Genomic DNA, 27,292 nt, shown 5'->3' on the forward strand with positions numbered 1-27,292 from the left:
TAAAGACAATATGTCTTTAATCCCAACCATTGTCTTTGGAGAGACAAAAATGAAATTGTCTCTGGAGAGAAAAAAATGAAAATGAAAATGAAATTGTCTTTGTGGAGACAAAAAAGTTTGTGCTATATATTGTCTTTATAGAGACAATATTTTAAGACAATTTAATTTGAGATACCCTCTTAAAGAAAATATTTGAGACAATATTTTCTTTTGTCTCAAGTTAAGACAATTTACTCAAAAAATGTCTTAAATATTGCCTTAAAACCACCCTTTGCATTGTAGTGATATGACCATACTGACCATGCTTGGCCATGATTGTTTCTCATATCAAGACAATCTTTGTCACACTGGGACATGAGACCATATTAACCCAAGGGTTGATATTCATAATGAGACAATATTCTTCACAATGGGACATTGGACTTCGGTTGACCATGATTGATTTTATAAAACATGGTTGATCAAGATTGACCAAGTTTGACCGTGATAGACCATGGTTGAACATGATTAATATTATAACTAAAGAGATTAATATTAAAAGCCTAAGGGATTATGAAACCAAACGAATAATAATAAAACCAAGGGAATAATATAAACCCAGGGCATATAAACCCTATGATAAATATCATAAACCCTTAAATAAAAATGGTTGACCATGGTTGATTTCGATATTGAAGCAGTCTTTGTCACAATGTGATGTTCGACCATACTCAACCATTGTCGAACCCTTAAATTAATAAACCCAGGGATTTTTATTATTATTCTCTTAGGAATTATAAACCCATGGGATTAATATTAAAGCTAAAAGGGATTATGAACCCAAGGGAATAATATTAAACCCAAGGCATTAATATTATAAACCCAAGGTATATAAACCCTAAGATAAATAGTATAGACCCTAAAATAAACATGGATGACCATGGTTGATTTTAATATTGAGACAATCCTTGTCATAATGAGACATTGGACCATGGTTCAGCATACTTGACCATTAATGATTTTCATATCAAGACAATCATTGTCACAATGCAATGTAAGACCATGGTTGATTTTCGTATTGAGATGATCTTTTCCATAATGCGATGTTGGACCCTTCTTGACCATGATTGATTTTACAAAACCTAGTCAACATTATAAACCCAATGTATATCAACCCTCATATAACTATTATAAACCCTAAAATAAACATGGTTGACCATTGTTGATTTTCATATTGAGACAATCCTTGTCACAATGCGATGTAGGACCATGGTTGACCATGATTCCTTTTCATATACAGACAATATTTGTCACAATGACACATCACACCATATTAACCCAAGGGTTTATATTCATATTAAGACAACCTTTGTCACAATCCTATGTTAGACTCTTGTTAACTATGATTGATTTTATAAAACATGGTTGACCATGATTGCTTTTCATATTGAGATAATCTTTATCACAATGTGATGTTGGACCATGCTCGACCATTGTTGAACCCTTATATTAATAAAATGAAGGATTTATTATTATTATTCCCTTGGGAATAATAAAGCCATGGGATTAATACTAAAACCCCAAGGGATTATGAACCCAAGGGCATAATATTAAATCCAATGTATTAATATTATAAACCTAAGGTATATAAACCCCAAGATAAATATTATAAACCCTTAAATAAACATGGATGACCATGGTTGATTTTCATATTGAGACAATCGAGTGTGAAAGCAATGTGTAAGTATGTGAGTCTTGAACTCCATCCCTATTAAAATAAAAATAAAACATTCTCTAAATAATTCAATATATGTAAATATCAACTTCATTTATTGTTATATATAGATAAAAAAAAATAAAAAAAATAATTTTTTTACACTTTAAATAAATTTACACCCAAAAAAATTTAATCTTTCTCACTTCATATTAAATTGGTGCTTAAAATAAATATAGGATAATTATTAACTTTATTCTATTCATTAATATTATATAATTTTCTATCTTTTTTTCCCTCTAACTGAACCTTCAGAAAACACTTTTAGGGATAATGAAAAAACAATTTTTACTTCGTGGGTGGATCGATATTAATCTTCATGGGTCCATGATCCTCTGCAGCAAGATAAGTAATAATCGATTCAGGAATATATAACTGAGAGTGAAGTAATTAATGTGTAATTGAAATATATATATATATATATATATATATTTATTTATTGCTATTGAATAATTTTTTATTAATTAATGTGAAATTGAAATATATATATATATATATATAAGTAATATTTTGCTATTAAATAATTTTTTATTATAATAATTTTAATTTTATCTTTAGTTAAGAACATGTAATTTATCAATAATAATATTAAATATTTTACTGTTTTGATATGTAATAAAAAATTGTTTTTCTTGATAATGTATTTTTTTAGTAACACCCCCAAAGTATTTCCCAATTTGCAGATTATTTCGTAATACTATAATCATTAATTAGTTTGCCCTATGAATCCCTTGGCAGTGTACTTAAGCGAAAGAAACTAGCATGATTTAGGAAACTACCAACCACTTTTCCAATTTGTAATACAGAGTTAAATTAGGTAATGGTATAACTATCTTATGCATTGAATATTATTCCATGATGAATTTAATTAACTATCATATTTAAACTTTAATTAGTTGTAATATTTCAAAGTACCATCATCAAAATATGATTTTGAGAGACCAAATTTGTGTGTTAGAGATGAAATTAGAGTGCATAGTTTCCAAATGAGGAACCACCCACTCCCATGGCTCCACCATGACCCTTCGTGTAACACTCTTTGGTTGTCACGATGGACGGGCGACATGGGCGACCCGCTGGGCGAGCTGAACGACGGATGGACGAGCTGCGGTTGGCGAAGACACGACGAACGAGCGAGCTGCAGATGGAATGGGTGAGTGGGCGAGCGTGGAGAATGCAAACGCCATGGAATTATAGTGGGCGAGTAGATAGCTCAAGCCCACGAGCCAACTTGAGCGATGGGCGAGAGTCACAACAGTTGGGCGGTCGCAGGGATGGGCCAACGCGTTGGTGGGGTGGCCACATGTTATAACGTGTGGTCCGACGTTTAAAACAAAACCAAATGATGGAATGTTGGTGGGTCGGCCAAACGATGGAGCGGTGAGGGCGACCATATAAACCAACGGACGAGCAAGTGGATGGAGGCATCAACTCAAATCATCACACTTGGAGCGAAAACACAAGTGCAAAGTGAGAAGGTGTTTTGCGGTTTTACGACTAAGGCAAGGCGGATGCACCTGCACGACAGGTGAACCGGGCGGAAGAAAACAGACGTGAACAGAGGGTGACCCAGGTTGGGCATCGGGTGAATGATCGTATGACGGCCAGGTGCGTGTGTGGTTGAACGGGTTCAGGCAGGGCTGCACGACGTGTGCCCACTGAATGGACGTGCGACTAGGTGAACGGGCAACCTGCGGGTGGGTGCGCCTAGTTCGGGTGGACGGTTCGTGTGAGGCAACATGGAGGTGTGCCCGCCGACCGGTTGGAGGAAACGAAAGGTGGAGTTTGGTGAACAAAGGTGCGACGAGGCATGTGGAGGTCGCCTGAGTTGGGTGACACAGACACGGGGAGTTTGCCCAAGTTGGGCAAACAACACGGTTTGTTCAGCGAGCTGAACGAATGCATTTGGGAGTAAATGGAGAGTTGGGCAGAATGTGCGAAAACCATTCGGAGGTGCCGACGAGCTGGGCAACTGAGTTTGCCAATGAATGTAAAATTTGGCTAAGTGTAAATTTGGCGTTTCCTACAAGATTTAACTTGTACTTTGAATGTTGAAGATTTATATATATTGATATACGGGCAGACTCACATCAGGGAGTTGCCCCTCCCTTTATACTATCGTGCATTTATACATGTTAATGTTGTTATGATGAATGTTTATGGTTTTCATCACGTATAAAGGATAACTTAATACTTGGTAACGAAGAAATAAATTAAGTACAAATGTTAGACGTAGTCCATAACGTTGAGTATTGGTGAAAAGAAAAGGGTCAGTGGTGCGCACCTCGCTATAATGCAATTGGAAGAGTACCACCAGTGTAGGGGCATGACAAGTGGTATCAGAGCTGGTGCTGAAGTATTTAAGCTACTACACACTTGCCACTATCGTGACAAGTGGTATCAGAGCTGATTCAGGTGAAGTGCAAGTGAAAGAAGCTGATCTCACTGTTACTTCGTGACAGTTGGTATCAAGAGCTGATTCAGGCTACAAGGGAACTTGGTGAATGGTGAATGGTCTATACTAGATCACAAAGAAGGAAGCTAATGGTTGAGATGGAAGGTGAACCTCAGGTTCTGACGGGGGAGTCTAGTCACAACATGAGTGAAGCTTTCATGAACAGGGTATTGGAAAGGATGGAAGAATTGGATTGTGATTGGACTTTGAAATTGGCCAAGATCATGCAGGATCAAGAAGGCAATGCAAAGATGAAGGAAGAATTCGATGAACTCAAAGACCGATACGAATATTCAGAATGGAAGTATACACAATTAGAAGAGGAAGTCAAAGAGATTGGGAAAGCAAGAGACCAGGGTTTGGCAAAAATCTTGGAATTGCAGCAATCTATTGACGAAGCAAAGGATGAGATCGCGGTGTTGAAGAAGGTCGTGAGACATAACTCAGGTGGAGGAGTGTCTCATGTGAAAGTCAAGGAACCAGAATCTTATGATGGTACAAGGAATGCGAAGACTCTTGGTAACTTTCTATGGGACATGGAGCAATACTTGGAACGCTTGGGTTTACCTGATGAGGAGACTAAGGTGAAAGTGGCTGCTCAGTTCTTGACGAAAGATGCTAAGATGTGGTGGCGAAGAAGGATGGATCAGATTGCCAATGGTAGTGCTGATGACATAACTTCGTGGGAAGACATGAAGAAAGCTTTGCAGGCCCACTTCAGTCCTCAAGATGAAACTTGGGAAGCAAGGATGAAGATAAAATATATGAAGCAAACGGGAAGTCTGCAGGCATATCAGCGAGAGTATGCAAGTGTGGTTCTGGAACTTCCGGACATGGCGGAGAGAGACAAGGTATTCAACTTTGTTATAGGGCTGAAACCTTGGGCACACAATGAAGTGAAGAGGTAGAAGATAAAGACACTTGAAGAAGCTTTTGCGGCTGTAGATCATTTGGTGGAGCATTATGATGAAACTTCTGATGAGAAAAAGAAGTTCGATAAACCGAAGGAGAAAGCTATGAAAGATGATGCTTCGAAATTGAATGACAAGTAGAAGACGAAGAAGCCATTGAAGTGTTGGATATGTGTGGAACCACATACGGTGAAGAATTTTCCTTCAAGGCCGAAAGTGGCTATGATAGCACAGTCTAATATGAAGAAAGAAGAAACTTCTGTGGGGGTGATGCAGATTCTTGGAGTTGCAGCTGCTACGGAGGCGATCTCATGAAGAGATCTGAAAGGAACAGTTTGGAATATGTTCGTATGAAGGTTGGGAGTGCGGATGTACTCACTATGGTGGATAGTGGGGCTACTCACAACTTCATGAGTGAAGATGTTGCGAGAAGGATTGGGCTGAAATTTGTACCGGTGCAGGCACAGATTAAGACAGTGAATTCTCCTCCTGATTCCATGATTGGTGTGGCTGAAAAGGTGGACACAACACTAGGTGAGTGGACTGGGAAAGTCAACTTCACTATAGTGCAGATTGACGACTATGAAGCTATACTAGGAATGGAGTTTTTGAAACACTATGATGTGATGATAGTTCCACATTTGAAAAAGCTGTACATTTACGATGGAAGGGAAGATGTACCCATTGGTGTTCCAACCATTGGAGTAACAAAACCTGAGTGTAAACTGGTAGTGATGTAGGTGGAGGACACGAAGCACATTGATGAGGTATGTAAGCGGATGTCTTCTGCTGAGGAAAAGCTTGCGGAACAGTCACAGGTTATCAAAACATTGTCTAATAGTATCTTGGATTTGTCTAGGAGGCTGGAGGAAGTTGAGGATGACGATGATGATGATGAGGATTATATGAGGCCGAATATCCAGGTGGAGGATCGGGATGCTTATCTTCATAGGATGGAGGTGGAAGATCCAGACAGGTGGATTGAGCTGATCAGTGAGGAAGAGCCTTTAGGCTCCGCTCCCTCCACATCTTCTTAGATGACTTAGAAGATGGGGCTCATTGTTAGCTGCTCATGGTAGTGAGTCCTTAAACAATTTGAGCAAGTATGACAGGTAGATGATGCAGGAATGGTTTGGCATTAGCATCATGACATGTTGCAGATGGGATGGAGATTCCATGGACCTGAGCATGGGTTTGGAGCAAATTCTTGATGAGTTCAGGATTGTGACAGGATGTTGAAGAAACAACCAATGGTGGCATGGAGAAGGTACATTCTCATGAGTTGGGCGTTACGGTTGGATTAGCTACCCAATCAGTTCGATGACATGAGGGCATGCAGTGCACTGGGTTTGTGTCAGATAGATGTCTTGGTTTTGACTGAGATGTTGTGTTGGCTGGAGTATTATGCAGAGGAGTTCACATGACGGAACAACACATGGTGGAGACGATCATATTGCATATGTTGCAAGGATGTTTGCAATGTATGGGTTGGTTGATATCATGGATCAAGGATATGACTATTCTGATGGAGATGTTGGATGGCAGCTATGGTGGATGGCCAAATTGCTAAGGACGGCAATGACTTCTAGTGTGGGAGGATGTAACACCCTACGGTTATCACGACGAACGGGCGGCATGGGCAACCCGTCGGGCGAGCTGAACGACGAATGGATGATCTGCGGTTGGCGAAGATATGACGAGTGAGCGAGCTACTAATGGAATGGGTGAGCTGGCAAGTGTGGAGAATGCCAATGCCGCGGACTTATAGTGCGCGAGCAGATAGCTTAAACCCACGAGCCAACTTAAGCGATGGGCAAGAGTCACAACAGTTGGGCGGTCGTAGGGACAGGCCGACGCATTGGTGGGGTGGCCACATGTTATAACATGTGGGCCAACATTTAAAACAAAATCAAACGATGCAATGTTGGTGGGTCGACCAAATGATGGAGCGGTGAGGGTGACCATATAAACCAATAGACGAGTGATTGGATGGAGGCATCAACTCGGATCATCACACTTGGAGCGAAAACACAAGTGCGAAGTGCGGATGTGTTCTGCGGTTCTACGGCTAAGGCAGGGCAGATGCACCCGCACCAGGGAAAATTTTAAGAACCCCCCCTAAATTTATAAATATAATAAATGGGCGAATCTCCATGGTATATAGGAAAAATGGAAGGCGATTTTATCAATAATATAATATGTATATATAATTTTTTGGCGAATCTCTCACCAGGCATGGCGAATATTTTACTCAATTATAAAATCTTGTAAGATCTTGGCGAGTCTTTCGCTAAATAATAAAACTTTGTAAAGTCCTAGTGAATCTTAGCATAGGCTACATGCTGGTTCAATTCCCCCATTTAAATAGGCTACATTCCAGGTGAATACCATGGGTCAATACCATGTGCCATTTTGGTGAATACCATGGGTCAATACCATGTGCCATTTTGGTGACTATCATGGGTCAATACCATGTGCCATTTTTGTTTTTATTAATTCTAATATTAGGGTTAATAATGGTTTTTTGCATGGTATTAATAACAATCTAGTCCATGGTATTTGTCCCATAGTATTTTGGCCATAGGTTTCACCTAAATATAAACCATTTTTTGAGTGTTCGTAAATATAAGGTGACTTATGGAGTAAATATAAAAAATCATTTATTTTTTTACCATACCTCTCGTTTATTTATATTTTTATTAATTTACGATAACTCTTTTACAAATATGGTATTTGGCCCATAGGATTCACTTAAATAAAACCTCTTTCTTGAGCCTTCATAAACAGAACGAGGGTTATGGACTAAATATAAAAAGAGGTTTTATTTATTTACGATACGTCTAGTTTATTTATATTTTTATTTATTTACCATACCTTTTGAGTAAGTATATTTTTTGAGTGTTCGTAAATATAAGGTGACTTATGGAGTAAATATAAAAAATCTTTTATTTTTTTACCATACCTCTCGTTTATTTATATTTTTATTAATTTACGATAACTCTTTTACAAATATGGTGTTTGGCCCATAGGATTCACTTAAATAAAACCTCTTTCTTGAGCCTTCATAAACAGAACGAGGGTTATGGACTAAATATAAAAAGAGGTTTTATTTATTTACGATACATCTAGTTTATTTATATTTTTATTTATTTACCATACCTTTTGAGTAAGTATAAAAAGACATTTTATTTATTTACCATACCTCCAATTTACTTATATTTTTATTTGTTTACACCCTTACGTGTATATAAGGTGACTTATGGAGTAAATATAAAAAATGTTTTATTTATTTACCATACCTCTAATTTATTTATATTTTTATTAATTTACCATACCTCTTTTATAAATATGGTATTTGGCCCATAGGATTCACTTAAATAAAACCTATTCTTGAAAATGGGCGAATGTATTCACTTAAATAAAACCTATTCTTGAAAATGGGCGAATGGAAGGTTTTAAGTCCTAATTTCAAGGGCTAAATTTACCTTTTTTACCCTCTCCCTTAAAATAAGGTGGGCTATTTGAGGTGATTTGTAAAAATGTACTATGATACAAAATATTCGCCCACTAAAAATTTAAAACCCCTTAATTTCGCCAAAGGGCAAACATTCACCCCTAAAATTATCCTTAACCCGCACGATGGGTGAACTGGGCGGAAGCAAACAAACGTGAATGGAGGGTGACCCAGGTTGGGCGCCGAGTGAATGATCGTAGGGCAGCTGGGTGCATGTGCGATTGAACAGGTTCAGGCAGGGCTGCACGATGTGCCCTCGCAGAACGGAGGTGCGATCGGGTGAACGGGCAACCCGCAGGTGGGCGTGCGTAGTTCGGGTGGACGGTTTGTGCAATGTGACACAGAGGTGTGCCCACCGACCGATTGAACGAAACAGAAGGTGAATTTTTGTGAACAAAGGTGCGACGAGATGTGCGGAGGTCGCCCGAGTTGGGTGACACGGACACAGGGAGCACACTAAAGTTGGGCAAACAACACGGTTCGTTTGGCGAGCTGAACGAACGCGTTCGGGAGTAAACAGAGAGTTGCGCAGAACAGGCAGCAACCATTTGGAGGTGCCAACGAGTTGGGCAATCGAGTTTGCCGATGAATGTAAAATTTGGCTAAGTGTAAATTTGGGGTTTCCTCCAAGATTTAACTTGTATTTTGAAAGTTGAAGATTTATATATATTGATATACTGGCAAACTCATATCGGGGAGTTGCCCCTCCCTTTATACTATTGTGCAGTTATACATGTTAATGTTGTTATGATGAATGTTTATGGTTTTCATCGTGTATAAATGATAAATTAATACTTGGTAATGAAGAAATAAACTAAGTATGATTGTTAGGCGTAGTCCATAACCATGAGTATTGGTGAAAAGAAAAGGGTCGGTGGTGTTGCACCTTGCTATAGTGTGGTTGGAAGAGTACTGCCAATGTAGGGGCATGCCACTTCGCCTCCTAACAGGATGAGAGTCTCTCTCAAAGACAAAAACTCCTTTGAGAAACAAAATTATAGTCATAGATTCATGATGGTATAACTATCTCGTGCATTGAATATTAATCCATGATGACTTTAATTAAGTATAATGTTTAAAATTTAATTAATTGCAATGTTTAAAATTTAATTCAGTGCAATCTTTAAATTAAGATTGTGAGAGACCAAATTTGTTTGTTGAGCTGAAATTAGAGACTACAGTTTCCAAGAGAGGAAACCACCAACTACCATGGCTCCTCATAACCACCCTTAGCCACCCTACAGGGTGAGAGTTTCTCTCACATGCGAAAACTCCGTGAGAAAACAAAATTATAGTCATAGATTCACAATGTGAGATGTGGTAGTTGCTTTTATTATTTTTTCAAATGAAAGTAGTGAGCACGGTGTATGCTTGGAAACCACCCACTCCCATGGCTCCTCCACCACCACCCTTAGCCACCCTACCCTTAGCCACCCTACAGGGTGAGAGTTTCCGTCACAGGCAAAAACTCCGTGAGAAAACAAAATTATAGTCATAGATTAACAACGTGAGATGTGGTAGTTACTTTTATTATTTGTTCAAATGAAAGTAGTGAGCACGGTGTATGACAAGCTGTTAAAAATATTTCTTATTAATATTAGAAATGTTTGTTATTATACGTCAAATTACCACAAATATTAATTTCTGGGTATGTAATTTTTTACTATGAAGTTTTAGTAAAAATTATTTCATATTAATGATTTTTAAAAATCATTAAAGATAGGTGGATTAGAAAGGTCCCTAATTGATTAAGAAAGAAATGGTCTTGATTCTATATTTTTGGCACATTGAGTCTTTGATAGAGCAAAATATCTTTCTACTGGATTCACAAAGTTTTTTTACAACAAATATAATCACCATAGTGGAAAGTGTGTTACATTTTATTTCACATTTAATTTTAAGTTTACAGAGAGGACACAACGTGCTCTGGCTCCTCCACCATTACACATCCACTTTAAAGAAGATGAGTTTTTCTCGAAAGTGGTAACTATACAAGAAAAAATATTACAGTAACAAATTCTAGATCTCAAATTCAATCATGATAAACATATGAATATGACAATAACATCTAAAGATAATAAGTTGAAATTGCTTATATGATCCCTTTGGAGTAAACAAAAAAAAAAAGGTTAAAGGGAAGATCCTCCATATATTCACTTAAAATGTATAAAAAATGACCAAGAACCCAATGCAATGGCACATTTATTAATACCATGAGTAAAATGGACCATAAGAGAAATCGTCATGTCATTCAAAAGTATCAGAAACTGTTGTTAGGACATTTTTTTTGCTCTCACCAATCATCGCATGCAGAAAATGATGCTCAAGTTGTAGATGTCTACTCTAGCAGTACTGGGTAAGTATTGGGGAGATTTTCCACTTGAGATAGCAGCGGAAGTATTGTGGAGATTTTCCATATAGAAATTCTGATTGTTAAAAAATTGAGAAGTTATTTTCATTTATCACTACTATTATCATCGACATTCTTTATCTGTAAATAGGTTTTGTTACAATATTATGAACCAATACCATGGTTTATCAGTACGACATCTCCAAAAATCACTTCATATGACGCTTGTTGATTTTTTTTTCTTTTTTCAAATTAATCAATCTAATGAAAAGCGAAAAAGAGCACAGTTAAATAAATCTCAACCTTCGATTTATGAACATTAAATGCTTACCATCCACCTAATAAATATCGATGATTAAATTAAAACTCTGAAACTTTATTCCAAAATAGACAAGCCTATCACCAACATCATCATTGTTTATTTTCCTAAAAAAAATCGTAATTTTATTCAACCTAAAATTCAAGGAACAAAATTACACTTTGCAGATTCCTATAGGCATTCCTTTAGATCAACCTTTCGACTAATGCTGCCCCCCTGGCCCAAAAAAAAAAAAAAATTACCTGGCGAGTCAATCGCTGGCGCCTAAAAGCCAAAAACTACCAGAAATAAAAAAAATAAAAAAATAAAAATGGGATTAGGAAAAAATGCTTAGCCACCCTTTTCTACCCTTCTTCTTTTCTACTTTTCGCCCTCCTCCTTGATAAAAAAATGGGCATTACAATGATTAGTTGGTTGTCTGTTGTTTTCCTCGGATGTTCTTTATCTAAGACCGAGCTCTCAGAGGAAAAATGATGTTTGGATCCTCTAATTAACTTTTCCTTCTGCATTTCTTGATCAAGATTTCCTTCTGTGTCTAGATTTTGTGACCTTGTTGCCACCATTCCTTCCTAATTGATTTATTTTCTTGTTGGGGAGCTTGTGGATTTGCAATTTCCTCAGTTATGGGATCCTCTTCCTCTTCTTCATCAGGTTGTTGGGCTAGGAATTGCCATCCCTTAGGCTTCTTGACTGGTTGCTTTCTGTTTCTAGGATATTTCTTTGTCAAAGGAGATGTGTTTTGTAAATTTTCAGTTTGTAGACAAGAGCGACTTCTGAATGTCATATTCTCATAATCTAAGAACTGATTCCCACACTGGTTGTTGTGTGTTAGACGAATACGATCAAGAAGTCCTTTCTTGAGGTCTACCTCTACACAAATTCAGGCAAAAGTATGTCTTTCTTCTTCTGTTCTTTTTGATTCCATCTTAATGTATCTCCCCAGTAAGTTACCAATTCCCTCTAAGACTTTTGGATGCCAGAAATGAAGGGGAAAATTATGCAATCTTACCCACACTGGCATTTTGGAGACCACCATTGAGTTGGCATCAAATTATGGGATCCATGAGTTGATAAATACTCTTGCATTACCCCAAAACCATGGACCCTCATGTATCACATAATATTTGATCGTTGATGATTCAAATTTTACTATGAAGAATCCATTCGAGCATAGATGAACCTCATAGTTTGGTGTCTAGCTAATAAAAATCTACTGAAATAGATCCAAAGGTTTTGGCCAAAAACCATTAAAGCTACAAATGATTACCTCAGATTGATAGGTTGTGAGAAGATTAGTTGACTTTGCTAGATCTATTTTCATTGTTGGAATTTATTTTGTTTGATCCACAATATAGGGCCTAGGAATGTTTAGAGTTTGTTCAAATTTACCTGGTATGAACGATTTACCTTTAAGAGCTTCTTTGAATGAGGTAGATCCATGGATTGGTTCATACTAGCTTCCCTGTAGTCCCAGGTTAATGATAATTGTGGAATTGTGATATACACCGTAGTTTTATAGTTGTTGATCATCCTTAATAGATTTTCCAGCATAGATCAGTCTTTGTGCCTCCATTGGAATATTGGATTTGTTATGGATATCCCTTTTCAAACCCTGAACCAATAAATCTTTTTTGACACCCATGAGGACCGACCTTCTAGATGGGCTTTCAGAAAAAATTTGCTTGTGCATATTTTTTTGCCTAAGGGATCAACTTCCTAGACCCTGCCACTTCCTTATTTTCCTCTACATGCTTTGTTTCGTGTGAGCAGTGGTTACTCCATCCACCATGAAGCTTGAATCCATCGTCGGAGAAAACTTTGGGGCTATCGATGCCATGTAAATTGCATCCAATATCCGGCGAGGGAATACATGCAAGGGGATGCTAGTTTTGTGAGTCCCAATCTCTGTAACAGTTGTAATACACCATTTGATGAAAATAAAATGGTCGATAGGGTCCAACAATATTTCATGTCATTGGAAAGGGCTTCAATGATATCTCAGAAGAAACATACTAGACACAGTGACCATACACCCGAAAATCAAATGACATGTGGCTCCAAATTCATGCCCCTCACCGGAGAACAAAAAAGTATCTTCAAAAATTTGATATAGTAGCAAAGGAGTGTCTATATTGCCGGGCAACCCATTCCTGCTATGTTTATTGTTCCTGCGAGTAGACCTCAGAGAAATCAACACCATCGTGACCTCCACAAAGTCAAAACACCCATCACCAAGTTGCAACTTGTCCAACAAGCAGAAAAGTGGCACCACAGGGACAAAACCCCTGCCTCCATTCATCTCCTTGGGCCCTAATCGAAAAAATGTCGATTGATATTTCATGAGAATAGTCATAGTATGGCCCTAGCCAAGGTTGTATCACGCCGAGGCCCAAAAACCTCGTATTCTTGAGCCCCATTGGCCCCAACATCGAAACCTATGTCCTTTGTGGTGCCATGATTAACACAGGAGGAAAAAAGCTCTCTAAACTCTGCATCGTCATTATTATTACAACATTGAAATTAAAAATAATACACATTATTAATTCAAGCACAATATTCACACTTAAATATCACATAAATTATTTCCCATCTCAATTTATTGGAATTTTTTTATTTTTCTATTTATCTTTTATTATATTTAATAAACTAATATTAAAATTATTTATTTGTAATAAAGCGAAGCATGGGAGAGATGTGCTGAAATTCCATTTCTTGTCAGAAATAATAAAATAAAATAATTTTATTTTAAAATAAAAATTACTTCCAACTAATTAATTAGACTTGATCAAGTAAACTAACAAATTAATAATTATAACTCATTTTTTCAAGTGCAAATTTTGTTATGAGTCGACATTATTTAAATGTTTTGTATAGTTTATTGAGAAGAGTTTTTAGTGAAAATCACATCATAATTCATTTCCTGACGTGTTTCGAACCAACAAGTGTGGTTCATCGTCAGCACAAGTTGAAGAATCTGATCATCGCTGCATGTTAAATAGAGAGAGCAGGTCATCCAACTGCTATATTTGACTGGGGAATGACTATATTTAACTAGGCAACTAGATTGGACCAACGGCTACTAAGAAACGGCTATGTTTGACTGGGCAACAAGACCATGGGATAGGGAAAGGAAAAATAATTAATTAATTAAATTTATAAGTTAGTTTAGTTATATTACCATATTTGAATAAAGGAGATGCTAGTAATTAATATTAAGAGTATGAATCAATTATCTATTAATAGGCCTTTTTATTAAAACTAAATAGACAAATAGTTAGTTGATTAAGTTAAGGGTTAGTGTTATATTAGTTACCCTAAAAAGTAAATATTTATATTTAATTACCAAGATCCATAACCTATTAATAGAACCATTTATTATTATTGTTAAAACTATCTAAATTAATAAAACATATATCATTAAATTTATATGAAATAATAAGACAAATTAAGATAACCTATTAAATTAGTTAAGTAATGACCTCATACTAACTATAAGCAATCCAATAGTATTGGATATTTAACCATTCTTATCCTATTTAAATTAACATGGAAATCAAATTAGAAATAATATAGCTTTTTCTAAAAAGTTAATTAATTTAATATTAATTTTATTTAATTATATAAAGGGTTGGTAAGATGAAAAGCTCATACCTTATTTAATTTAGAAGGATTTTATTATTTAAATAACATTTTGTATAGTTATTTAATTTTTAATTTTTTGTTAATTTTTTTTTGATTGAGATGAGCAAAATTTCAACTTTGATAAAGGATGGACAAAGTTACACATTATACTCGAGGCTATAGAATGATCCTAGAATGAGCTTCTCGTTTTAATAATCAGAATTATTATTATAATTAAATCAAGAAATTAATAATTATAATTATAGTTATATATTTCTTAATTATAATTCATAATTAAACTAGTTTAAATCTATCTTAACTCTTGATCTACCAAACAAATAGAAATCAAATCTTTTGAGACAGAAAAAATGAAAACAAATATAATATACTTAATCAATCATAAATTAACCTAAATATAAACTAGTATATATTTTAAATTTAAAATAATTCCTTCACTTATTGATTTGCATCCTTTCCCTTCTTTTATCCAGAAATTTAACCACACGTTAATATCCAAATTCCTCAGCAAATATTGATATTTGAACTAGTTCCAGCCGCAAATTTCTATTTCACTTTTTGCAGTTGATCTCTTCCATGATACCAATAAATTAATTTCCAAAATTCTGGGCATTTTTCGAAGTTTTAATTGATAAAGTAACATGCTAGCCACCAGAGTGGTTCATTTTCAGTGTTACATGCGAACAACCAGAGGGGTCCATCTTCACTGTTTTCTCGATTGATCTCTTGATCCTTTGACCTAACAAATATTCCTATTTAAAAATACTTTATGTATCCACATTCTACACGGTTATGATAGTGATAATGACATAATTTTTATTATAAAACATAAAGCCTGCAAACGTAGTTCTTTGTTCGACATTGCAAACTGGATGACGTCGCTCTGACATAGAGCTATAAAGTTTGGGTTGCAGGCGAATGATTCGAAAAGATGTCCTTAGCACCAGCAAAGATGCTTCTTTGGATGCAATGCAAGATTTAAGTAAATCAAGAAGATGTTCCATGAACGACTTCTGGTGTTTAGTCTAAACTGTAGAGAAAGTTGTATCCTTTCTAGCATATTAGTTTGTATACATCAACGTGTGACATCAGTTAGGTTTTTCCCTCTCGTGACCTTCCAACAACTCTCTTAAAAGCAAATTCAATGTGGGCCAAACCTCCCATATCAAAGTTTCAGGTTTACCAAATTCAATGTGGGCCAAAGCTCCCCTATCAAAGTTTCAGGTATACCAAGATTTTGAGAAACTTCACATTTTTATTACCATCCTAAATCTATCTATCTTAACCATTATCTATGGAGCAGGAAAAGTTTTGAGCTGAACAAATTTAGTTTTTTATTTTAATTATAAAAGTTATTTAAAATTATTGCTTTATTTTTTATAAATATGAATTATTACTTTAATTGTAAATAATAATAACATAACAGTATTAACTGGAAAATACATCTAGATATAAATATAGATATAAGTACCTACAGAATTAATTGAACATATCCCATAATGACAATTAGTCCCCATTCACAAATAAATTGAGTGTAAAAACTACTCCAAGACCATTATAATGAACCTATAGTACAATCCGACTGAACCTATAGCACAATGGATATTGTGTTATGATTCCTCCCACTCCGTACACTCTGTCTGAACTTTAGCACGGTCTCTCCAAAAAGAATCAGTTGAGTATCCCATCCCAAGCGTGGGACCTCCTCGAGCATTTGAAGAAACAAAAAACTATACTGCTCAACATTGCTGCTGCAACAAGAGGAAAATGAGTTATAGAAAATAAATTAGTATTGCAGACGAGGAGATAGGAAAATGAGTTATAGAAAATAAATTAGTAGTGCTGACAAGTTGATAATATGGATAATGAAACTCCTCAGATTCCCCATGGTACATAGCCTTCCTTTTTTGTCTGGCTTTATATTTGAGAGGAATGGCAGATATTTAGTTTAAGATCCCACGGTATGATAAAATTTTCATCTGCATTTTATAAAAGAAAACTTATTTGAATTTTGTAATGGTTGATCTTGCAGCCAAATCATCACGCCCCAGAAATGTTGGAGACGAGGAACACATATCGCCTTGGATTGCAACGGGAGATCCGGGGAAGATTCAGATGGCCAGTTCCCGATCGAGGCGGTGGCTCTCACCGTGCCCACAACAGACGATCTAAACATTCCCGTCCTAACTTTCAGGATGTGGGTTCTTGGAGTTCTGTCTTGCGTTCTACTCTCGTTTCTTAATCAATTCTTTTGGTACAGAAGGAACCCCACTCCATTAGTTCAATCGCTGGTCAGATTGCAGTCCTCCCTCTTGGCCGAAAAATGGCAGCAACCATAACGAACAAAAAGTTCTTTGCAGGCACCAAATGGGAGTTCTCGCTGAATATAAAGGAGCATGTTCTCATCACATCCTTTGCTAATGCAGAAGCAGGAACTGTTTATGCCATTCACATTGTCAGTGCTGTTAAAATCTTCTACAAAAAGGAGCTGGGATTTTTCGTTTCTTTTCTGGTTGTCATGACAACCCATGTTAGGTTTGGACCATTTCTGCTCGAATTTTATCGGGGGGTAATTAAACTCTCCGTTGTTGATTTTTTGCAATATTTCTGGCTGTTTTGGATATACAGATAATGGGGTTTGGATGGGCAGGGATCTTTAGAAAATATCTTGTGGAGCCTGCTGCCATGTGGTGACCTGCAAACCTTGTTCAAAGTTTTTCTGTTCAGGCATGGATTCTCATTTCATTATTAGATAAAAATATGCACTAGTTTATGTGGGCTTTGTGAACTGTGTAGTTACAATAGGTTAATTTAACTAGAAAGAAATGAAACTGAATACAACCACACAAGTAAAAACTCAAAATTTACATGGTAAAACCCTGATAGGGTGTGAAGGAAACATCCAAGGAGAAAGGGATTGGAATTTCTATTAAATCAATAAATGATTCTCCTTACAATAGTTCGGGCATTCATCAATTTTATAAGAGCCTCCTCAGTTACATAACTGCTATTTCAGTATAAAACTAACTTATCACTAACTAATACATTTTTACCCAAATTTACATTAATTAGTTGTCAATTACCAACAAAATCCACCTTGACATCAATTTTCCTAATCCCTTACCCATGCCCATTCATCATCTCTTCTGCAAGCCAAGAGAAGCTAAAAACCATCGTAGCTTCTCTACTGTAACTGGATTTGTGAATATGTCTGCACAATTATCCCGTGTATGGACATTTTGAAGAGCTTCTTTTCTACCATCGATCACATGTCTCAAAAAATGATACCTTACATCAATGTGCTTGGTTCTGCTGTGATAAGCAAGATTTGTAGCCAAGTGAATAACACTCTAACTGTCACAAAGTACATTCACTTTCTCTTGCGTCCTTCCAATCTCATCAAGTAGACCCTTTAACCAGATTGCTTCTTTACCGGCATCTGAAGCAGCTATATATTCTACTTCGGTAGTGGACAACGCAACTATTTCTTGAAGCTTTGACATTCAACTAATTGCTCCACTTGCAAGAGCAAATACATAACCTGTAGTAGATCTTCTTTTGTCCAAATCACCTACATAATCAACATCTACATATCCGCAGACTGATCCTTCACTACCATTAAAGATGATGCAATGGTTACTTGTGCTTCTTAGATATCAAAGCACCCATTTCACTGCTGCGCCAATGTTCTTCACCTAGATTTGCCATGAATCTGCTGACAACTCCAACTGCATGTGAAATGTCAGGTCTTGTAGATACCATCACATACATTAAGTTGCCTACAGCATTTTCATATGGTACATGACACATATACTACTTTTCTTCATCAGTTCTAGGACTCAAAACCAAAGAAAGCTTAAAATGGGAAGCTAATGGAACATTAACAAGTTTCACATTGTTCATACAAAACTTTTCAAGTACTTTCTCCACATACTTATGTTGTGATAACCAAAGCTTACCCTTTTTCCTGTCTCTGTGTATCTCCATGCCCAAGATATGTTTTGCTGCTCCAAGATCCTTCATATCAAACATCCTCGAGAGCTGAGCCTTTAACCTGCTGATCTCTTCCATGCTTTTGCTTGCAATAAGCATATCGTCAACATACAAAGCCAAAATAATGAATATGCCATTGAAACTTTTGAAGTATACACAATGATCATACTCACTTCTAATAAAGTTCTGGCTCACCATGAAGGAGTCAAACTTATTGTACCATTGTCTGGGTGACTTCCTCAGACCATATAATGATTTCCTGAGCTTGCAAACTAATCTTCTGTTGCAACCTTGTATAAAGCCTTTTGGTTGTTCCATATATAACTCTTCATTCAAATCACCATGTAGAAAAGTTGTTTTAACATCTAAATGTTCTAACTCAAGGTTAAGTAATGCAGTTAGTGCCAACACAGTACAAATAGAAACTCTACAACTGGTGAAAAAATCTCATGAAAGTCGATACCTTCAACATGAGAATACCCTTTTGCTATCAGTCTCTCCTTGCACCTTTCGATACTTCCATCAACTTTTCATCTCAGTTTGAAGACCCATTTGCATCCAACAACACTTCTCCCTTCAGGAAGTTCTACAAGATCCCAGGTATTGTTCTTGGCTAAGGAACCCATTTCTTCTTCCATAGCCATTTTCCGTTTTTCGCTATCCGTATCATCTACTACTTCCTGATAACAAGAAGGTTCCCCATCTTCTGTAATCAAAGCAAAAGATGAAGTAGAATCTTCATACCTTTTGGGAGTTTTTCTTTCCCTTGTAGACCTTCTTAGAGTGACTGGTTGCTAAACTAGTTCAGAAACTTCAATAGTTTCATTTGTACTTCAACACCTTCTTCTCCAGAAGTCTCTTCTTCCTTTTGATTGCCACCAAAAGGTCCAGCCTCCAACTGAATTTGTTGATTTGGCGATACATGTTCTTGTTTAATTCTTTCAACATTTGATTTTAAAAGAGAAGATTCATCAAATGTTACATCTCTACTAATGACTATCTTCCGCGATGTAGGATCCCATAACCTGTATCCTTTCACCACATAGTCATACCCAACAAAGACATAACATTTCGATTTTGGATCTAATTTTGAACGCTGATTTTTATGAATAAGAGCATAAGCATCACAACCAAATATCCTTAAATGTGAATAATCACAAGACTGACCTGACCAAACTTCTTCAAGAATTTTACAATTAATTGCTACTAAAGGTGATCTGTTAACTAAATAACAAGCAGTGGATACTGCTTCTGCCCACAACTCCTTTTGCAAGTTAGCATTGTTGATCATGCTTCTGGCTCTTTCCATAAGAGTCTGATTCATACGTTCAGCAACACCATTTTGCTGAGGAGTATAAACAACAATTTTGTGTCTAACAATTCCTTCATCCTTACAGTATTGTTCAAATTCTATTGAAGTAAATTCACCACCATTGTCAGTTCTTAAACATTTAATTGATTTGCCTGTTCTTTTCTCTACCATTGCTTTAAATTGTTTAAAGATATTGAATACATCAACTTTCTTTTTCAGCATAAAGACCCAAAATTTATGGGAGAAATCATCAATAAACATTAAAAAATATAGAGCACCTCCATATGATACAACAGGAGATGGTCCCCACAGATCAGAATGAATATAGTCTAAAATATCTTTACTATTATGATTTCCAGTTTTAAATCTCTGTTTACACTGTTTTCCATACACACAATGTTTACAGAAATCCAACTTCAAAGATTTCAGATCAGGAAGTGATTTACGTTTCATTAGTACCTGAAGACCTTTCTCGCTCATGTGACCCAATCGTTGATGCCATAGGCGAGTACCTTCTTCTTCTTTTTCTAACACAATCGCTGCTTCACTGACCTGAGTACTTCCTTTAAGTCTGTAAAGATTTCCGACCTTTTCTTCTTTCATAACAATTAGGGCACCTTTAGAGACTTTCAACACTCCACCCTAACCTGTAAACTTATAACCATCCGAATCCAACACTCCCAAAGAAATCAAATTTTTCTTCAATTCAGGTACATGTCTAACACTAGTTAATGTTCTAACCATGTTATCATACATTTTAATCCTGATATTTCCCATCCCAATAGTCTGACATGATACATTATTACCCATAAACAGAGAACTACCATTTACATCTTCCTATGAAGCAAAGCAATTTCTTTGTGGACACATGTGATGAGATGCACTAGAGTCTAACAGCCAACTTTCAAAATCCTGAGAGACATTACATATAGGTAAAGTTTCATCTATCATACATAATTCTTTTGCAGATAAAACTTCGTCTGTCATACCTTAATCAACCTGATTTGCTTCTTTCTTCGGGTTATCAGACTCTTTTCGTTTCCAACAGTGTTTCTTAAGGTGTCCAAATTTGTTGTAGTGCCAACATTTTTCCTTACACTTCTTTCCCTTTGATTTAGATCTGGAAGACCCCCTTGTTTTTTCTCCTCTTTCCTTTGACCGTCCTCTAGCTTTCCTAGCTTCTGGTGCAGCTGTTTCAGTACTGGATTTCCTTCATACTTCTTCAGACAAGAGAGCTCCCACAACTAATTCAAATTTCAAAGAATAAGCTGTGCTCAAACTAATTGAAGTTACGAAGTGGTCGCATGACTCGAGTAGAGAACATAACAAGGTTATAGCTTTGTCTTCTTCCTAAATTTTAACTTCCATATCTGATAATTGGCATACAAGTGTATTAAAAACATTTAAATTCTCTACAACTTTTGAACCCTCCTTCATTCGAAGACTGCACAATTGTCCTTTCAAATAAACTATATTGTTAATTACTTTGTCATATATAGTTTTTCCAATTTTTCCAGTGTTTCCCATAAGCCTAAAGCTATACTTTCTTCAACAATGTTGAAGAGAACTTCATCCGCCAGGCATAACCTGATGGTACTCAGATCTCGGGCATCCAAGTCCTCCCAGTCCGAATCTTTCATGCTAGTAGGTTTCTTATTTGCCCCGTCCAAAGCTTTGTGCAACCCTTGTTGCACCAACAAATCCCTAACTTTCAGTTTCCAAAGAGAAAAGTTGTTCTGGCCGGTGAATTTGTCCACCTCGAACATTGCATTTGGCATTTTAACCATTTCCTCCTAATTTGCTTCTAAACTGTTACTTCTAGGGTTGAATTTCTCCACAATCTGCCTTCAATTAGCAACTAAGGTTTCTTTCTTTTAAAAAAACAACCTTATTTTGTTGCCCCTTTTTTTTAAACCCTGATTTCTGTCTTCAACTAAGGTTTCTTTCTTTTCAACAAAAAACTTAATTTTGTTGCCCTTTTAAAAAAAAAAAAAAACTTATTTATTTCCCATAATTTCTTTTACACATATTGATTACTTCAAATATACATGAAACAATTCAATTTCTAGACAAAAAAAAATTACTTGAAACCCCAAAAAAATTTCAAATTCACCAACATTTCAACAACAAATTCTTATTTTTGTTGTTTTTTTTTTTAAATACTCGGACTTATTTATGTTGATCAAATTCCTCTGGCAGAAAGCTCTTCGACAAGCCAGGCCTTGATATCATTTTTAGTTACAATAGGTTAATTTAACTAAGAAAGAAATGAAACTGAATACAACCACACAAGTAAAAACTCAAGATTTACGTGGTAAAACCCTGACAGGGTGTCAAGGAAACATCCACGGAGCAAGGGATTGGAATTTCTATTAAATCATTAAATGATTCTCCTTACAATAGTTCAGGCATTCATCAGTTTTATAAGAGCCCCCTTAGTTACATAACTATTGTTTTAGTATAAAACTAACTTGTCAATAACTAATACATTTTTACCCAAATTTACATAATTTGTTGTCAATTTCCAACAAACAATTGGATGAATTTGTGTATTTCCTTAAATATACCATTCATCATAAAATGAACAAAAGCGTAATTTTGTTTCAATATTCTTTTATTGCAGAGCTCTTCATGAGAAGGAGGAGAGGGCCAAAGGAGGCCTTACATGAAACCAATTTTTCATTATAGCCCTTACCTGTAGTTTTTCGTATTATGTAATCCCTGGCTATATGTTACCCATGGCGACATCCCTGTCATGGATCTGCTAGATCTTTCCAAATTCTATTCTTGCTCATCAACTGGGTTCAGGACTATCTGGTCTTGGTATCGGTGTCATAGCATTAGATTGGTCCATCATTTCTTCCTACCTGGGAAGAACTTTTGCCACTCCTTGGTTTGCAGTAACCAACATGGGAGTGGGATTTCTGCTGGTGATGTATGTGATAATGTCATTAACATACTGCCCGCTAAATTTGTATAATGCAAAAACATTTCCAATCTTTTCTGAGACCCTGTTCATCTCCAGTGGCCAAGCTTACAACATCTCCAACATCTTTAATTCAAACTTTCTTATGAGAAGTATGGACCAATACATCTTAGCACATTCTTTGCTCCTACGTATGGCGTTGGGTTCGCTGCATTAAGTGCCGCAGTGGTTCATGTCCTCCTATTCTTGAATTCGTCAGAATTCCATTAATGCAAAATCATTCAGAATGACAATAATGAGTTATAATTTGTTGCAGGGATATTTGGAATCTTAGCCTGTCTACTTTCAAAGATCAAAAAGTGTATGTGCATACTAGACTAATGAGAAAGTACAAGCAAGTGCTAGAATTATGGTTCACTGTAATTCTCGTCCGCACTATAGCTTTAGCGCTTTTTTCATGCGAATATTAGAGTGAACAACTTCAGTTGCCATGGTGGGGAGTAATAATCGCATGTGGCATTGCTTTCTTCTTCACATTACCAATGTGTTATTGTTGCAACCACCAATCAGGTAAGTTTGTGTGTCATTCATGTAAATTGGCCTTCTGTTTCGTATAAAAGAAATATCACCAGTACTTATATACAATATATCATGAATTTAACATGAAGTTAACTCCTGAATTGATTTGATGTGGGTATGGTAGGCGTCGGGTCTAATATCATCACGGAGTACACGACGGGTTATATTTATCTAGGCAGACCAGTTGCAAACATTTGCTTCAAGCTGTATGGATATATACTTCAAGGTCTATGGATATTATATAAGCATGGTTGAAGCCCTGTCATTCTTCGCGGATTTGAAGCTAGGTCATTACAAGAAAATCCCTCGTCGAGTAATGTTCCATGCACAGGTATTGAATATAGAACAATCTAATCTATTATAAGTATTGCGAGTTAGGCTTACTGAGCTATTAATACATCAGGGTGGTATATGCCCATAGCTATATAATGTATAGGTTTGGTTTAGATTTGATGGTGGATGTATGTTAGTTTCCTTATTTATGGCTCAATAGATTTGGAAATATGTGTAGTTTTGGTGGCACGAGGGTTGGTTGTAAGTTATGTAACTTGGATGGTTTGTTGTTTTCCTTTCTTCTCATGCTATGACATGTTTCATTATGGAAAGTCATCATTTATCATCTACAACTATTATCTATTTAGATTCTTTGACTATATAAATCTATTATCTACTATGTAAAGCTATTATCTACTTAGATTCCTTGGAATAGTAAGTAACACCAATAGTAATAGATTGATAAAGTGAACTAAGGAAATATTGATACAATAAACCAAAAAGTAGTAAAATCATTATCTATAATGTACAAATATTATCTACTTAGATTCTTTGATTATGTAAAGCCATTATCTATTATATAAAGCTATTATCTACTTGGATTCATTGGAATAGTAGGTAGCACCAATAGTACGAGATTGATAAAGTGAACCAAGGAAACTTGATACAGTGAATCAAACAGTACTAAAATCATTATCTATTACATACAACTATTATCTACTTAGATTCTTTGACTATGTAAAGCCATTATCTACTTGGATTCCTTGGAATAGTAGGTAGCAAGAATAGTACCACATTGATAAAGTGAAACAAGGAAAAATTGATCCAGTGAACCAAAGAAGGACTAAAAGGAAAAAAAATATTACATTCCCTGATTTATATTGTGATACAACAAGTCACTGTTTTCAACTATTGGAAAATCCAGAAGATTTTTTAGGATATGGGTTCATTAAGAATATCCTTCTCGTACCGAATTTTTTGCTACATTAATTTTTTTTGTTAAATGTTTGTAATTTGTGACAAAAAGATAATCAAAATGCTATAAAATTAAGGTTATCTTTAACGTAATTTTTATTGGGAAATCTCATGAATTTGACTTCAGATTGAATCTGATTATCCTCATGAGGTCCAGACTAGTGAACTCCTCAAGTACACTATTGAACTTAATCCCCCTAAACATGAGAAATACTTTATAACCTTGGCTTTCTTCCACTGTAAATTGAGAGTTTCGTTTACATTCTACTAGTCATTGATCCATATAATATTTTTTGTTGCAGATTGTGGGCATAGTGATTTTAGAGATTGTGTACTTAGGCACAACATTGTGGCTCATGCATTCCATTCCCCATATTTGCGACACTGCTCTATTGCCCCCTAACAGTCCTTGGACTTGTCCAATGGATGCCGTCTTCTTCGACGCTTCTGTAATATGGGGATTAGTTGGACCCAGAAGGATTTTTGGAAAGCTTGGTGAATATGTAGCAATCAACTTGTTTTTCTTAGTGGGAGCAATAGCTCCAGTTATAATATGGTTGTTTCACAAAGCACACCCCGAGAAAGAATGGATCATATTGATCAATATCCCAACTCTCATTGGAGCCACAACAACGATGCCCTGCACCTCAGTAGTGAATTATATAAGCTCAATACTCATTGGATTCATTTTCAACTTTTTGTTTTATAGATACAAGAAAGATTCATGTCAGTATCACAATTATGTACTCTCCGGAGGATTGGACGAAGGATTGGCATTCATGGGAGTTATCCTCTATTTGTGCTTTGGATATGAAAATATTTCATTGAATTGATGGGGAAAAAACTTGGATGGATGTTCCTTGGCATCGTGCCCCACTCGTAGACCATGATCGACCATAATTGACCACGGTTCACCATGATTAACCATGGTTGACAATGATTGATAGTATAAACCCAAGGGATCAATACTAAAAATTCAAGGGATAATAAACCCAAGGGAATAATATAAACCCAAGGTATATAAACCCTAAGATAAATATTATAAACCCTTATATAAACGTGGTTAACCATGATTGATTTTCATATTAAGACAATATTTGTCACAATTCGATGTTGGAACATGCTCGACCATAGTTGAAGACTAACATTAATAAGCCTAACGGATTGATATTATAAACCGAAGGGATTAATACTACAACCCAAGGGATTATGAACCCAAGAGAATAATATTAAACACAAGGGATGAATATTATAAACCCAATGTATATAAACCCTAAGATAACTATTATAAACCCTAAAATAAACATGGTTGACCATGGTTGATCTTCATATTAAGGCAATCCTTGTCACAATACGACGTAGGACAATGGTTGACAATGTTTGACCATGGTTGAACATGATTGATATTATAAACCCCAGAGATTAATAAAAAAACCTAATGGTCTATAAATCCAAAGGAATAATATTAAAATCAAGGCAATAATATAAACCCTAAGATATACATTATAAACTTTAAATAAACATGGTTGACCATGGTTGATTTTCATATTAAGACAATATTTGTCACAATGTGACATTGGACCATGCTGGACGATTGTTGAACCCTTAGATTAATAAACCCAGGGTTTTTTTATTACTATTCCCTTGGGAATAATAAACCCATGGGATTAATACTAAACCTCTAAGGGAATAATATTAAATCCTAGGCATTAATATTATAAACCCAAGGTATATAAAACCTAAGATAAATATTATAGACCCTAAAATAAACATGGATGACCATGGTTGATTTCCATATCGAGACAATCCTTATCACAATGCAACATTGGACCATGGTTCACCATGCTTGACCATGAATTATTTTCATATCATGACAATCTTTGTCACAATGTGACGTTGGACCATGGTTGATTTTCATATTGAGATAACCTTGTCCACGATGGGATGTTGGACCATGGTTAACCATGATTGATTTTAAAAAGCATGGTTGATTGTGATTGATTTTACAAAACATGGACCATGGTTGAACATCGTTCACCATGATTGTCCGTGGTTGACCATGATTGATATTGTAAACCCAACTAAATAATAAACCCAAGGGATCAATACCAATAATCCAAGGAATAATAAACCCAAGGTATATAAACCCCAAGATAAATATTGTAAACCCTTAAATAAACATGGTTAACCATGGTTGATTTTCATATTAAGACAATCTTTGTCACAATGCGTCATTGGAACATCCTCAACCATAGTTGAACCCTTATGTTAATAAACCCAAGGGATTGATATT

The 27,292-nt window shown here is 35.9% G+C and overlaps 1 pseudogene; it reads left to right on the forward strand.

Annotated features, from left to right (window-relative positions):
• Nucleotides 1-8,881: 8,881 nt before the first annotated feature.
• On the forward strand, nucleotides 8,882-25,889 carry LOC149194961 (oligopeptide transporter 7-like; annotated as a pseudogene).
• The last annotated feature ends 1,403 nt before the right edge of the window (nucleotides 25,890-27,292 follow it).

The sequence above is a fragment of the Pinus tabuliformis genome, chromosome 2_2, assembly GCF_031772625.1.
Source record: "Pinus tabuliformis cultivar Carrire ecotype Pingquan chromosome 2_2, CPIR1, whole genome shotgun sequence".
Classification (NCBI taxonomy): domain Eukaryota; kingdom Viridiplantae; phylum Streptophyta; class Pinopsida; order Pinales; family Pinaceae; genus Pinus; species Pinus tabuliformis.